Source organism: Talpa occidentalis, unplaced genomic scaffold, assembly GCF_014898055.3.
Source record: "Talpa occidentalis isolate TD23 unplaced genomic scaffold, MPIMG_talOcc4v2.1 talOcc4.7, whole genome shotgun sequence".
NCBI classification, from domain to species: Eukaryota; Metazoa; Chordata; class Mammalia; order Eulipotyphla; family Talpidae; genus Talpa; species Talpa occidentalis.
This window is the reverse complement of record NW_023605083.1, coordinates 83,443,020-83,455,692: the sequence shown is the minus strand read 5'-3', so window position 1 is coordinate 83,455,692 and position 12,673 is coordinate 83,443,020. Positions and strand designations below refer to the sequence as shown.

At 43.5% G+C, this 12,673-nt stretch overlaps 1 protein-coding gene across 2 annotated transcripts in view; it reads left to right on the top strand.

Annotated features, from left to right (window-relative positions):
- FAM222B (family with sequence similarity 222 member B) overlaps positions 1-12,673 on the top strand; it is a 74,952-nt gene that overhangs the window by 28,200 nt on the left and 34,079 nt on the right. Inside the window, exon 1 of one of the 2 annotated variants that reach the window (XM_054689839.1) lies at positions 5,256-5,499. The exons of the other annotated variant lie outside the window; for it this stretch is intronic. The gene's annotated coding sequence lies outside the window, so the exon portion shown is untranslated. Of the gene's footprint in view, positions 1-5,255; positions 5,500-12,673 lie in introns of those variants that run through there. 2 annotated transcript variants of the gene reach the window in all.

Here is a 12,673-nt window from a genome sequence, read left to right as displayed (position 1 = left end):
TTTATACAAGCACTGGGTACAGTCAGAAGCGCGGGAGGGTGAGAGAATTCACCAGAACCAGAGCGGGGAGCAGATCAGGCAGAAGGACCGAAGTACACTGCTGAGGGGAGCAGCGGGCGGCAGGAGAGGTCTGCGTGCCATGCGGGACCCTCCTCCAGTGGCCGGGGAGCAGCCGGGGATCGAACTGGCGCCGCAGAGGCTGCAGGCAGCTTCGCAACATATTTATTTTTATATAGAAGAATTGGAGTATAGGCCAGAGGTGTCGGGGTTGGGGGGAAGGATGGGGGATGAGAAGATGTACTAGAGACAGAGTGGAAAGCAGAGTAGGTGGATTTACTGAAAATACACTGCTAAGGGGAACAGCAATGGGTTAGACAGGCGAGGTCTGCTGCCCATGTGGGTTAGCTCCTTGGCCTGGGATGGAACTCAGGCCCTTGCAGTGATAGCACTGAGACTTAACCCCTAGGCCGCCTCATGGAGGCCCAACTTTCACACTTTTTCTTCAGACCTTTGAATCTAGTGAATAGGATTTCTTACAAAGTGTTCTGCCTTGTGGGTGTTTGAGGTCTGTACAATGTCAGTTAGCTGGTCTTCATGGGGGAAATGCCCTTTTAAGAGTGTTCAAGATAGAGCATTCATATTGTTTTGTCTTTGTTACTGAATTCTTCTGAAAGTGTATGTTTGGTTTTTTTGTTTGTTTGTTTTTAAAGATTTATTTATTTATTTTATACAAGCACTGGGTACAGTCAGAAGCACAGGAGGGTGAGAGGATTCACCAGAGCCAGAGTGGGGAACAGAACAGACAGAACGACGAAATACACTGCAGAGGGGAGCAGCGGGTGGCAAGAGAGGTCTACGTGCCATGTGGAACCCTCGCCGACGGCCGGGGATCAAACCGGCGCTGCAGAGGCTGTGGGCAGCTTCGCAGCCCAGCGCTCAACCGCTGCGCCACCAGGGAGGCCTGTATGTTTGTTCTGATAGGAGTAAATTATTTTTTTTTTTTTTGCTTGTTAAAAATATATGGGAAATTTGCATGATAGACTACCCAAGAAATATGGAGGAGGAACAATGATCAGGCTAGATGGATGTTACTTAAACCATTCATATTTTCCTTTTATCTCTGTGTTTTATGTTTTAATGTTGTGTTTTATATTGTGTTTATGCTTTAATGTTGTTTACTAATTACAGAAGTAAGACATCAACTTAGAAAGTGTAAAAACTATTTTTAAAAAAGGGATATGTAGGGTCTCCCTGGTGATACAGGGAGCCTCAGTGCTGTTAGCTATCGCCAGCCACTGAACCCTGAGTTCCATCCCCGGCCATGAAACTAACCCACATGGCGCAGCAGACCTCTCCTGTCTCACCCAGTACTCTCCTCAGCAGTGTATTTTAGTAGCTCTGTCTGTTCTGCACCTCACTCTGTCTCTGGGAAATCCTCCCCTTCTGGCCCAGTTCTTGTGTGCATTAATAAATAAACATAAACGTAAAAAAGTAATACTCATATTGCTTAAAATTAATGTGATTATAATGTAATTGAAAATTTGTCATTTTAAAACTTTTCATTGAGATATAATATACATATATAAAAGTGCACCTAAATGTGCAGCTCAGTAATTTTCCCCAAATTATAACTGATACCTAGATAAGAAATATTACCAGGTTTCTTGAAACTCCTTCTATCAGTGTGTCCATAGAATGAATAAGTACTTAGTGGCAGAGTTCAAACTTGGTTATTTGTTCTGTGATGAAAATGAATGAAGCAGGTTACTAATTTCAGGTTTGGTTCCGGTTGTAAGAATGTGGGTCACTTGGAGGATTCTTCTGCTATAAGCTTTACTGGGCTAAATATTTAGTGAAGGCTGAATTGAACTATATATACCTTACTGTACAAAATTGGAAAGGAAGAAGATACAAAGATAAACACAGTACAGAGATTTACAGTCTAAATTAGAAAAACATTACTTATTAGAAAACAGAACACCTAAATACTAAATTGTGTAATAGTGATTCAGAAAAGGAACAATTTTGATAGCCTCAAAGAAGACTCCTCAAGGGAGGTGGATTTGAGCTGCACTTTGAAGAATGGGTAGGATTTAAATGAAATGGTTGTAGCAGCACAAAGCATGGCAAGAAAGTAGAAGTAGATGATTATGACACACAGTCAGTGATAAAACAGATCAGCCTGTCTGTGGTGGAGAAAGCTTGTTAAGGAAAGGGAGTAAATTTGATAACATAAGATGGTACCAAATTACAGGGTGTATCATAACCTTGGAGTGGAAACTTGACTGGATCTCATAGGTACTAGAGAGCCACCATAAAGCTTTTGGATTAGACTTGGAGCCAAGAATATTTCAAGTTTTTTTTTTTCTCCAAAGATTTACTTTATTTATTTATGCATACAAGAACTAGGGGGTAGGCCAGAGCTGCAGGGGCGAGGGTGAGAGGATTCACCAGAGACAGAATGAGGAATAGAACAGGCGGATTGACTGAAATACAATGCTGAGGGGAGCAGCAGGCAAGACAGGAGAGGTCTGCTGTGCCATGTGGGTCAGCTCCCTGGCTGGCCAGGGATCGAACTCTTGCTGCGGTGGCTGGCCATAGGTTGGTAGTGCTGAGACTTAACTCTTTGCACCACCAGGAAGGCCCCCAGAATACTTCAAGTTCTGATACTGACTTCTGTTTACCAATTTACCAATTATGTGACCTAGGACAGACCATCTCTGAACCTCAATTTCTTTAATTTGCAAAAATGGGAGAAATATCAGTTTCACATATTGTGATGATATGTACCTATCCATCCATCCATTGGTCCTGACACAGGTCTTTGTACCAAGAAAATGAGCAATAGATTGAATTGCTTCTGTTGTTCTTGAGAAGAACAAAGGACAAAAGCAGTAGTATACAGAAAGAATGAGGGAGTCTACAAAATTACAGTTATCAAACATGTTAAGGGTCTCTGTAAGGGTAGTGGTAATAAGGACATTTGAGGGACATGAAGAGAAATTAGACTTGAATTCCTATTTAGGAAGAAATGTTTGGCCTTTCCTTTGATCTTTTATCAAACAGATAAAATTCCTTTGTAGTTTCTTGGACTGTATAGATACTTTAGGCAAGATGAATTTGACTTTTTAATTTCAGCTAAGGTATTTGAAGTCTCCTGAGAGATCCTCATTTATATTTTAGAAGTGGATATTAGATGGTTTGTCTGAATTATCCAGTTGTCAAGAACATTTGTGATAATAATGGTAGGCCTGATATGTTTGTTTTTGATGTCTTAGCAAATTAATTGGTACAGGAGTCATCTTGGAAGGATTTAATTTTTTAGTTTCTATTTAATGCTTTATAAGGAAAAAACTGCCATTATCAAGAAGGCTAGAGTCTGGGGCCTCCCCGGTGGTGCAGCAGTTGAGCACTGGGTTGCAAAGCTGCCCGCAGCCTCTGCAGCACCAGTTCCATCCCCAGCCGCTGGGAGAGGGTCCCATATGGCGCGACAGCTCCCCTCAGCAGTGCATTTCAGACAGTCTGCCGGTTCTGTTCCCCGCTCTGGCTCTGGTGAATTCTCTCACCCTCCCGTGCTTCTGACTGTACCCGGTGCTCGTATAAATAAATAAATAAATCTTTAAAAAAAAAAGAAAGAAAAAGAAAGCTAGAGTCTGAAGGAAGCTACTGACACAGAAATGTCTCTTACACAAGAGTATTTTTTAGGTCAGCTATTTTAATATAACAGCTTCTTGAAGTATTGTTTAGTTATTTTAATGTGGAAATTGCCAGAAAATTGCTAAATGATGTAGAAGAGAGTTGTAGCTGCATTTGTGTGCTTGAGAATATTTGTTTTGGATCAGGACAAGATGGGGAAGTACTGGACTCATCTACTAGATAATGGGAAGACTTTTGTGGGTAGAATTTAAAATAAATATTTTTTTTCACATTTTGTTCCTTTCATGTGGAACATACTAAACACTAGACTGTGGAACACCACTGAAGTCCCTCTATAAATCTGTTTAGGCTGGTGTCTTATAATTTGGGTTAGGAAAATGATCTGCTTTTATGTAAAACAAATGGGCCTGTGACACAGCTCTTTTTCCATCTTCCTAGAAGACCAAGGTTTATATATATATATATATGAAATGCTTTGAGCACAAAAGAAAACTTAAGGTATTTTTTTTTTAAATCATAGTTGTATTTGGGGAACTAAATGGGATTATAGAATTTGGTATAGATATTTAACATCAACTACAAAAACTTTATGGACTAAAATGACAACATAGGTAATAGCTTACCTTTCCCACCCCCCATTTTATTTTTTTAATGCCCCACGTACTGCACCACTGTAGCTAAGAAAATATCCTACAAAGTGTATTTATTCTATTCTTAGAGTATTATGTCCCAAATGGTGGCATTAGTTGATGCAACTTGTCAGTGCGATGCCCTGGCAGTTGACGAGTTTTTTCAAATAGTAAGTATATGACTTGCACAAGACCTAGACGTTCGCCTCCTGATTGTTACTGAAACCTGCAAAGGGGAACGGATGGTTGGCTTGGATTTAGTTGGATGTAGGTATCTTGTATCTGAGCGGGGTTGGAGCTGTGTTTTTTTGCAAGTGGTTTGATTTATCCCCTTCCTCCTTACCCCTGCCCCCTCCACTCCACTCCCGCCCAGGTACGTACATACCTTCCCGGTAAGCTCCTCACGCTCTCCCCCGCGCGGTCCCCAGCTCATAATTTCTGCGTCCCGGAAAGCAGGAGTTTCAGACAGCCTGCATGCATTGATGTGTGCAGCGGATTTCATATGCAAACTTAAATCTATACAAGATTATGAGGGAGACAGTTGATTAATCAGAAGATAAGGGCGAGGCAGGGATCTGGGCGCATTTCTTTACTGTCGCGAGTCTCCTGGTGGTTACTACTGTGGAAGTGTGAGGCACTCAGGCTTGTCCCCCCTGGATGGGAGCCGCTCCTTGTGCCCAGGCAGCGAGTGGGCAGGGGAGCAGGAGAAAGGAGGTGGCATCACCTGGCACGGCCGCGGGATGCCTGGCTCCCGGCTTTGGGGCGGGGGCCAGGAGAGCTGGGGGCAGCTCTAACAAAGAGGAGCCGCGCCGGGGCCGAGGCCGCGGGTAGCTGGCCTATCCCCGGCGGCTGACCTCCCAGTGGGCCTCGCCAGTTGGCTGTTCGGCGAGTCGCTCTGATGGCTCCCTGGCTCGCCATTGGCTGTGCGGGCGGGCGGGGGCTCCAGGGGGCCGGGTTGGGGTTGGGGGCGGGGCTGGCTTCCGGCGGCTCGGAGCGTGAGCGCGGCCGGCTGGGGGAGGGGGTGTCGGCGCCGGCGAGGGCTGCGCTCCGAGCCTGGCCCCCAGCAGCCGCTGCCTCCTCCCCCTGCTCGGAACCTTCCCGTCCTGCTCCCGGGCGGGGCGAGGAGGGCTGGCCTGCCCCGGGCGGGCGGGGAGGATCCCGGAGCCCCACGGAGCGCTGCGGAGCGAACCTCGCCTCCCTTCCCGGGCTCAAGGTGTGTGTGTGCTTTTTCCAAAGCAACCCCGACTTCAGCCGACTTAACCTTGTGAGAAAAGGGGCAATGGATTGGGAAGTAAGAGGACCACATCCCATCAGTTTATGTTGATATTTCTAATTCTAGCCTTCATTCTTCTTTCCCTGCCTTCTCACCCTGACGCAGGGTAAGGAGACTCAGGACTCTTACCTTTTTACTGATGTGTCAATGTCGGTCGCTTAGTAAAAAGAACAGAAGAAAAGAGCTCTTTCTTGTGTGGCATCTGATGCAGTAAACCGCAAAATTAAAAAAAAAAGAAAGAAAAAAGAAAAGAAAAAGCGGGGGTGGGGTGACTGCAAGCTAGGAGCGGGTTTTTGAAACTGTGCTGCATCCGTGTCCATTAAGACTTTACCATTTTCCTACTTGGGACTGCCTTAATCAGCAAAAACAATGTTAAAAGGAAAGAGGGAGCAGCCCCCGTCAAGTGGTAATTAAATGAAATCCTGATAGTTATTAGCGGTTAACTCTGCTAAAGTCTTCTCGAGTACATTGTCACCGTCTTTGTGTACTGCTCAGCCCTTTTGGAGAAACCCCAGCTATGGAGGAGTCTTGGCAAACTTACCTTGCCGTGACTGAAACTTAGAAGTCTTATCTGTTTCTCAGTGTATTTCTTATATCCCTAGGGTCTCCCAGGGATTTTGTTTCCGTGGTCAAAAACCAAAACCAAATTAAAAATAGTCCAGATGAACTTTAATTTGTTTACCTTTAACAGTTCCCACCCCCTGACTTTATGAACTTGGGTGTCTATAGCATTACAATGTAAATTTATCTCTTTTGAGTTCTTTAGCTTCTACAACTTAGGGGTGGATCCCTTCTTCCTAAAGGACACAGAACTCATCTTCAGCCAAAATCAAGAATCTCTTTATAGATTTTTAATTGATTGGGGAAAGTTATCAATTGAAGATAGAAAACCCAAAACTGGTGATGGTAGAAATCAAAGGTGTGTCTGTGTGTTGAGTGGCAGTATTCATGATATACTGAGCATTGTCAACTAAGGTGTTTGGACCACATTTACTTTGATGTTGATCAGCACAGAGCTCGAATGCACAAGGAAAGAGAATATAATTTTTTGGGCAGCACTATGGTAAATATTTCATTGAAATGATTGGGAATTCATTCTTATTATCCAGGTTGTTTCTAGTAGTTCTGACTGGAGTCCAATTTTGAAGACAGAATTGATATGTGAAGCTGTCTTTCAGTTATTGATGGATTCGTGTTTTTTCGTTGCATTGATTTATTGGCTCCCTAACAAATAAGGAGCAGTTTGGGGTGACAGCAAGTAATCTGAAGAATAGGAATGATGGAACAGGAAATAATCTCAGTTGTTGAAAATTTATAGAGATCATACTGTTTTTTTTTTTTTTTCCAAACCTCAAGTAACCTTAGAATTGTGCAAGAGTAATTTCACAGTAAACCTGTGTTGGATTTGGGGTTTCAATTTGTTATCCATTTGTCCTTTAAGAGTCCATAAATAATGTTTAAATTGAAATGTAAAGAGGATCGCCCAGATTTTGTCTTAACCTAACTTCTCACGAAGTTAGGAACTATTAAAAATCGCTGTATGAAAGGTTGTTCTAGCTAGCGTAGAAAACAGAGTTGTACTTTGATGTACAAAATATGGCAACCTGAGGAACAGACCAAAACCAAATCAAAGGAAAACACTTGGAGGCCATATTAAAGCATATACTACTTCAACTGCTGCTACAAAATACAAGTTGCCCTTCTGTTTGGTATCCTGACTAGGTGGTTTTTTTGTCTGCCATGGGTGACTTAATTCAGCTTTGTGAAGTTTTCTTAGACTTTGTTCACTTAATTTTTTATATTTCTATGAAAATCTGAACTGATTTGTATAATCAATATTTTGCATGGTGCGGTGATTTCCCCAAAGAATTTTCCCCAGGAGACAAAAGGCTATGTATAGAACTAATCATTGGTGTATTTACACTGATCTCCAAATATCGTTTAAGGGGGATGGAAATCCTCAGATTTGGTCCTCTGCAAGGAAACAATTATATGAAGCCATGACTTCCCATTATCTCTTAGATTGAAGTGAGTGCTGCTGAGGTTAAAGTAACCGATCTAATTTTCTTTAGCAATCTGTTTTTATGAATCCTGCTTGTTTTGTGAGTCACAGCTTGGAATGTGTTAAGAAAAAGGGCCCTATGTTCTCTCTAAAGGGAGACTCAAGCCCAATCCCCCATTCACATTAGAAAGTATAAAATGATCCCCTTGAGGAGATGAAGGAAAAGATTGGACCCTTGGCATTGTTTGGTTCTCCTAATAATCAACTTGAGTGTTGTAAGGTTTGGAATTGAAAAAAGCTTGCCCAAAGGTGAGAAAATAACTAGTGGCAAAAGACTGGGGAATGCTGTTCTCAATATGAAAGACTTACTTAGAGACAATGAATACATTCACATGGAGATGTGTCTGGTGGTAGTTTTTAGCTTTTCAGCTTTGTCAGCCAGGTGTCTGAGACAATAGTTTGTGTGTTTAAGCACCATCCACTCCCTCAGGGTTTGACTCTAGGAAACTGAGTCTTTTGAGGAAGTTGTTTGCAGTGAGCCTGAATCCTGAGGGTAGAAGACTTTGCAGAGTCTCTTATCTGTGTACAGCTCAGATAAAGATGTGGAATTGATTACTCGTGAGTTACTGAACTCTTCCTAATGAATGGTTGCTAGGCAAAGTGCATCTCAATCAGTTTAATCCTCGATAGTTTATAGGTCTCCTCTAGTTGTGGACCAGAGCTGCCTTTCTAATGATACTGCCCTTCAAGAACCCTTGTTGGATGTGCACGTATGCTGTTAAGTGGCTTAAAAAAAAAAATTAGAATGATGTATATATTTTACTTCATCTAAAATAATTTAGCTTCTGGTAACCTGGGTTACCAAAACATTGTCATTAACTTTTTCTTGGATTGAGTGATGTGTGGGATTCTTTAATATTAAGATACCATTGTGTTTGGTTATCTTTGGTCTTGTAACTAGTAAGGCAGTGAACTAACATACGCATTTTTGGAATCAGGCCAGTGATAATACTGCCCTTGGGCCTGGATGGATGGAAAAATAGGACAGAGTAAACAATCAAGGGCATAAATAATGAATCTTCCAACTGAGCCCTGGGAGAGTGAAGGAGATTATCTTCAGAGCTGTTCAATCTGCCAGTGAAAGGGGAAGAGTCCCCTGAATTAATTACCTTGACTCTGTCTGATACTGTATTTAAGGGATTGTCACAGCCATTTAGAGCAGAGTTGCCTTTTAGATATAAACTTTAAGCCCATCTTTTTGTTTGTTTGGTTTTGTTTTAAAACAAACATTTATTTTGTTCATTTATTTTATTTTAGAATCCAGGGCTTTGCTTCCTTTCCCAACTTTTTTCTCTGTGTCAGCATTCTGTGAACACTGATCAGCCCTTCTGTTTGGATGGATCTTAGAATTTTGCTTATCTGGACATGTTGTCTGTAAATGTATATACTGTACAGGGGGAGAAAGGGGAGACTTGAAAGCCTGAGCCTCGTTCAAAGGAACTTTTAGTACCTTGAGTATATATTAAGCTTTGAAATTAAATGAAAAATTGGGGGCCTTCCTGCTGGCACAAGGGGTTGAGTCGCAGCACTACGAAGCTATACACAGTCCCTGCAGCATAGCACAAGTGTGATCCCCGGCTGGCCAGAGAGCCTACCCACAAGGCGCAGCAGACCTCTCCTGTCTCCCCACTGCTCCCCTCAGCAGCATATTTCAGTCAGTCTGCCTGTGCTACTCCCCACTCTGTCTCTGGTCAATCCTCTCACCACCCCTGACCCCTGCACCTCTGGCTTGTACCCCAGTTCTTGTGTGCATAAATAAATGAGGAATTGTAGGGTATGATTGTATAACAAGTCACAAAAGGTTAAGCCAAGAATCATTTCCAGTATTGACATAAATATTTTACTTTTGGATTAGTTGCATCTAGTGTGGTCTCTTACAGTGGTTCTGTTAGGCGGTCCCAAAGCTAATTCCATACAGGCTTTGTGGACTCCACCCCCACCCCAGGTCAAGCCAAAGACACTGGGAACTCCAAATCCCCACCACCGGAAGGTGGCTGGACCTGAGGGGTTAAGCAGCCAGATACAAAAGGCAGACACGTGGGCTTTGGGCTCTCCATTTTGGGCTCTGGGCCAGCGCGGAGCCTCCGCCAGCTCTGGGAGTGACTTTGGTTTCCAGGTCGTCGGATGGGTAGGACGCATTAAAGACTTTATTTCCCTATTCTCCCTGAGTTGTACATTTCCTTATTCCTTCCTCTTGTAAATAAACCTTTATTAACTTTGTGTGTGTCTGTAGTAGATATCATAAGTCCTTTAAAGCGCGCGGGTGAGGACCACAGCCAGGAACCCGTTTAATATCGGGGTTGCTCTATAACAGTTCCAGGCATTTCTCTGAGGAAGGGAAGACCAACTGCCTGAGAATATTTTGATGACCTAGTGATTTGGTAGTGAAGCTAGTCCCAGAACCCAGGTCTCGGAATTCTTCCCACCTCTGGATTTTTTTTTTTTTTTAATTTTCTAGAGGCATGTCTTATTTATCTATTTGTTGTTTGTTTGGTTGGTTGGTTTATACATGCACTGGGTACAGTCAGAAGCCGGGAGGGCGAGAGAATTCACCAGAGCCAGAGCGGGGAGCAGAGCAGGCAGAAGGACCGAAGTACACTGCTGAGGGGAGCAGCGGGCGGCAGGAGAGGTCTGCGCGCCATGTGGGACCCTCCTTCGGTGGCCGGGGAGCAGCCGGGGATCGAACCGGCGCCACAGAGGCCGGGGGCAGCTTCGCAACCCAGCGCTCAACCGCTGCGCCACCTGGGAGGCCCCCACCTCTGGATTTCAAATACATTTATTTTTTTTCTCCTAGAATGCATTTCAGGGTCCCTATTAGAAATAATTTACAAATTTCCAATCTCTGTTCCGAGTTGTTTTTCTGTAGCAGTGAAGACAACGATGGTTTTATTAGTCAAGAAGGTTCAAATGAGGTGTTGGAGGGATAAAAGATGTAAAAGAAAGGCCAATTAGAGGCTTCAGATGAATCTCAGGGAGGGAGCAGTGGGCATCTAATCATAGATCAAATTCAGTCATAAGTTTGTTACGTTTCAGCTAGCTGAAAAGGGCAGAGGACATCTTTATTCAACGTATGAGCATAACTTTAGTTGAGGGTTCATTCCTGATCATAGAATATCAGTATTTGATTATTCATGCAGAAGGGCAAATAGGTAAAATATGTAGATGGGTAAAATCCCAAGGTATTGGCAAGGCACATTTTTAAGAAATAGCTTTAATTTCCTCTACTTTTTAAATGGGGCTTTCTAGTTGAACAAAATGATTAAAATTTATCATTATTAGCTTTATCAATATTATCTTTCTCAGGGCCTCCCTGGTGGCACAAGGGGTTAAGATGCAACCTATGAAGATATCCACAGCTACTGCAGCACGAGTTCGATCCCAGGCCAGGGAGATACCTACATGGTGCAGCAGACCTCTCCTGACTTGCCCTCTGCTCCCCTCAGCAGTGTATTTCAGTCAGTCTGCCTGTTCTGTTCCCCACTCTTTCTCTGGTGAATCCTCTCACCCACCCCCCCACACCTCTGGCCTGTACATAAATAAATAAATCTTTAAAAAATATATATTATCTTTCTCTGGTCTTTCAAAAGACCAGCGGGCAAGATAGTCACCAGCTGGAATTATGCTTAGTTTCTGAGTCATCAAAAGTAGTTTATAAATCAGTACTGGACCTAGAAAAGTCCAGCTCATTTTAATGGCCTTGAGACAGTTTGTTTTAATATTTTTTAAAGATTTATTTATTTATGCATACAAGAGCTGGGGTACAGGTCAGAGATGTGGGGAGTGAGAGGATTCACCAGAGACAGAGTGGGGAACAGAACAGGCAGACTGACTGAAATAAACTGCTGAGGGGAGCAGCTGGTGAGACAGGAGAGGTCTGCTTTTGCCATGTGGGTTGCTCCCTGGCCGGCCGGGGATTGAACTCGTGCTGCAGAGGCTTCGGATTGCTTTAAAGTGAGGTGCTTAACGCCTTGTGCCACCAGGGAGGCCCTTGTTTTAATATTTTAAGATTTAACTCTGTTACCAATAGGTCCTTTGGAGAATTGAACTCTTCCAGGGAAATTATAAACTAGCTCTTGATACTGACATGTCTCCTTTGTTGGCATAATCTGGCTCCATAGTATGCACAGATCACTCATCACATGTGGGCAAGCTATAGCTAGCCAAACCAAAACACTGTTACACCAAAGCAGTTCCCTCTTTGAACACTAGGCTGTATATGTGTTTTTTTTTTTAAAGATTTATTTTATTTATGCATACAAGAACTGGGGTGTAGGCCAGAGGGGCGGGGGCGGGGTGTATGTGTGAGAGGATTCACCAGAGAGAGAGTAGGGAGCAGAACAGGTGGATCTACTGAAATACATTGCTGAGGCGAGCAGCGGATAAAACAGGAGAGGTCTGTTGCGCCATGTGGGTTAGCTCCCCAGACTGGAGCCAGATAGCTTGATAGCGCTGAGACTTAAACCCGTGCACTAACAGGGAGGCCCTAGGCTCTGTGTATAATGATGAGAGAAAGCTGTTGGCCAAAATTAAATTTTGAAGTCAGGTTGTGATAAAAGAAGTGTACTGTAAATTATAGACCTAAAGTTGAAGATTTCTTTAAATCCTATTTGGGGATTCCCTGGCCTAGGGGTTAAGTCTCAGCACTATCACCATCTCAGTTCGATCCTCCACCAGGGAGCTAACCCATATACGGTGCAGCAAACCTCTCCTGTGTTGCTCGCTGTTCCCCCTATCAGTGTATTTCAATAAATCCACCTGTTCTGCTTTCCGCTCTCTCTCTGGTGAATCCTCTAACACCCTCCTGCCCCCAACTCTGGCTTATACTCCAGTTCTTCCACACACACACAAAATTCTGTTTGGTAGGGAAATGTACCTACCTCTCCCTATCCTTCCTCCTGTGGAAGAGCAACTGAATATTACAGCAGTTTAAAAGATAAGTTTCAGGGCCTCTCCGGTGGTGCAGCGGGTTGAGCACAGTGCTGTGGGGCTGTCTGCAGCCTCTACAGCACGGGTTCAATTCCCGATTGGCCACGGAGAAACCTATATGGTGTG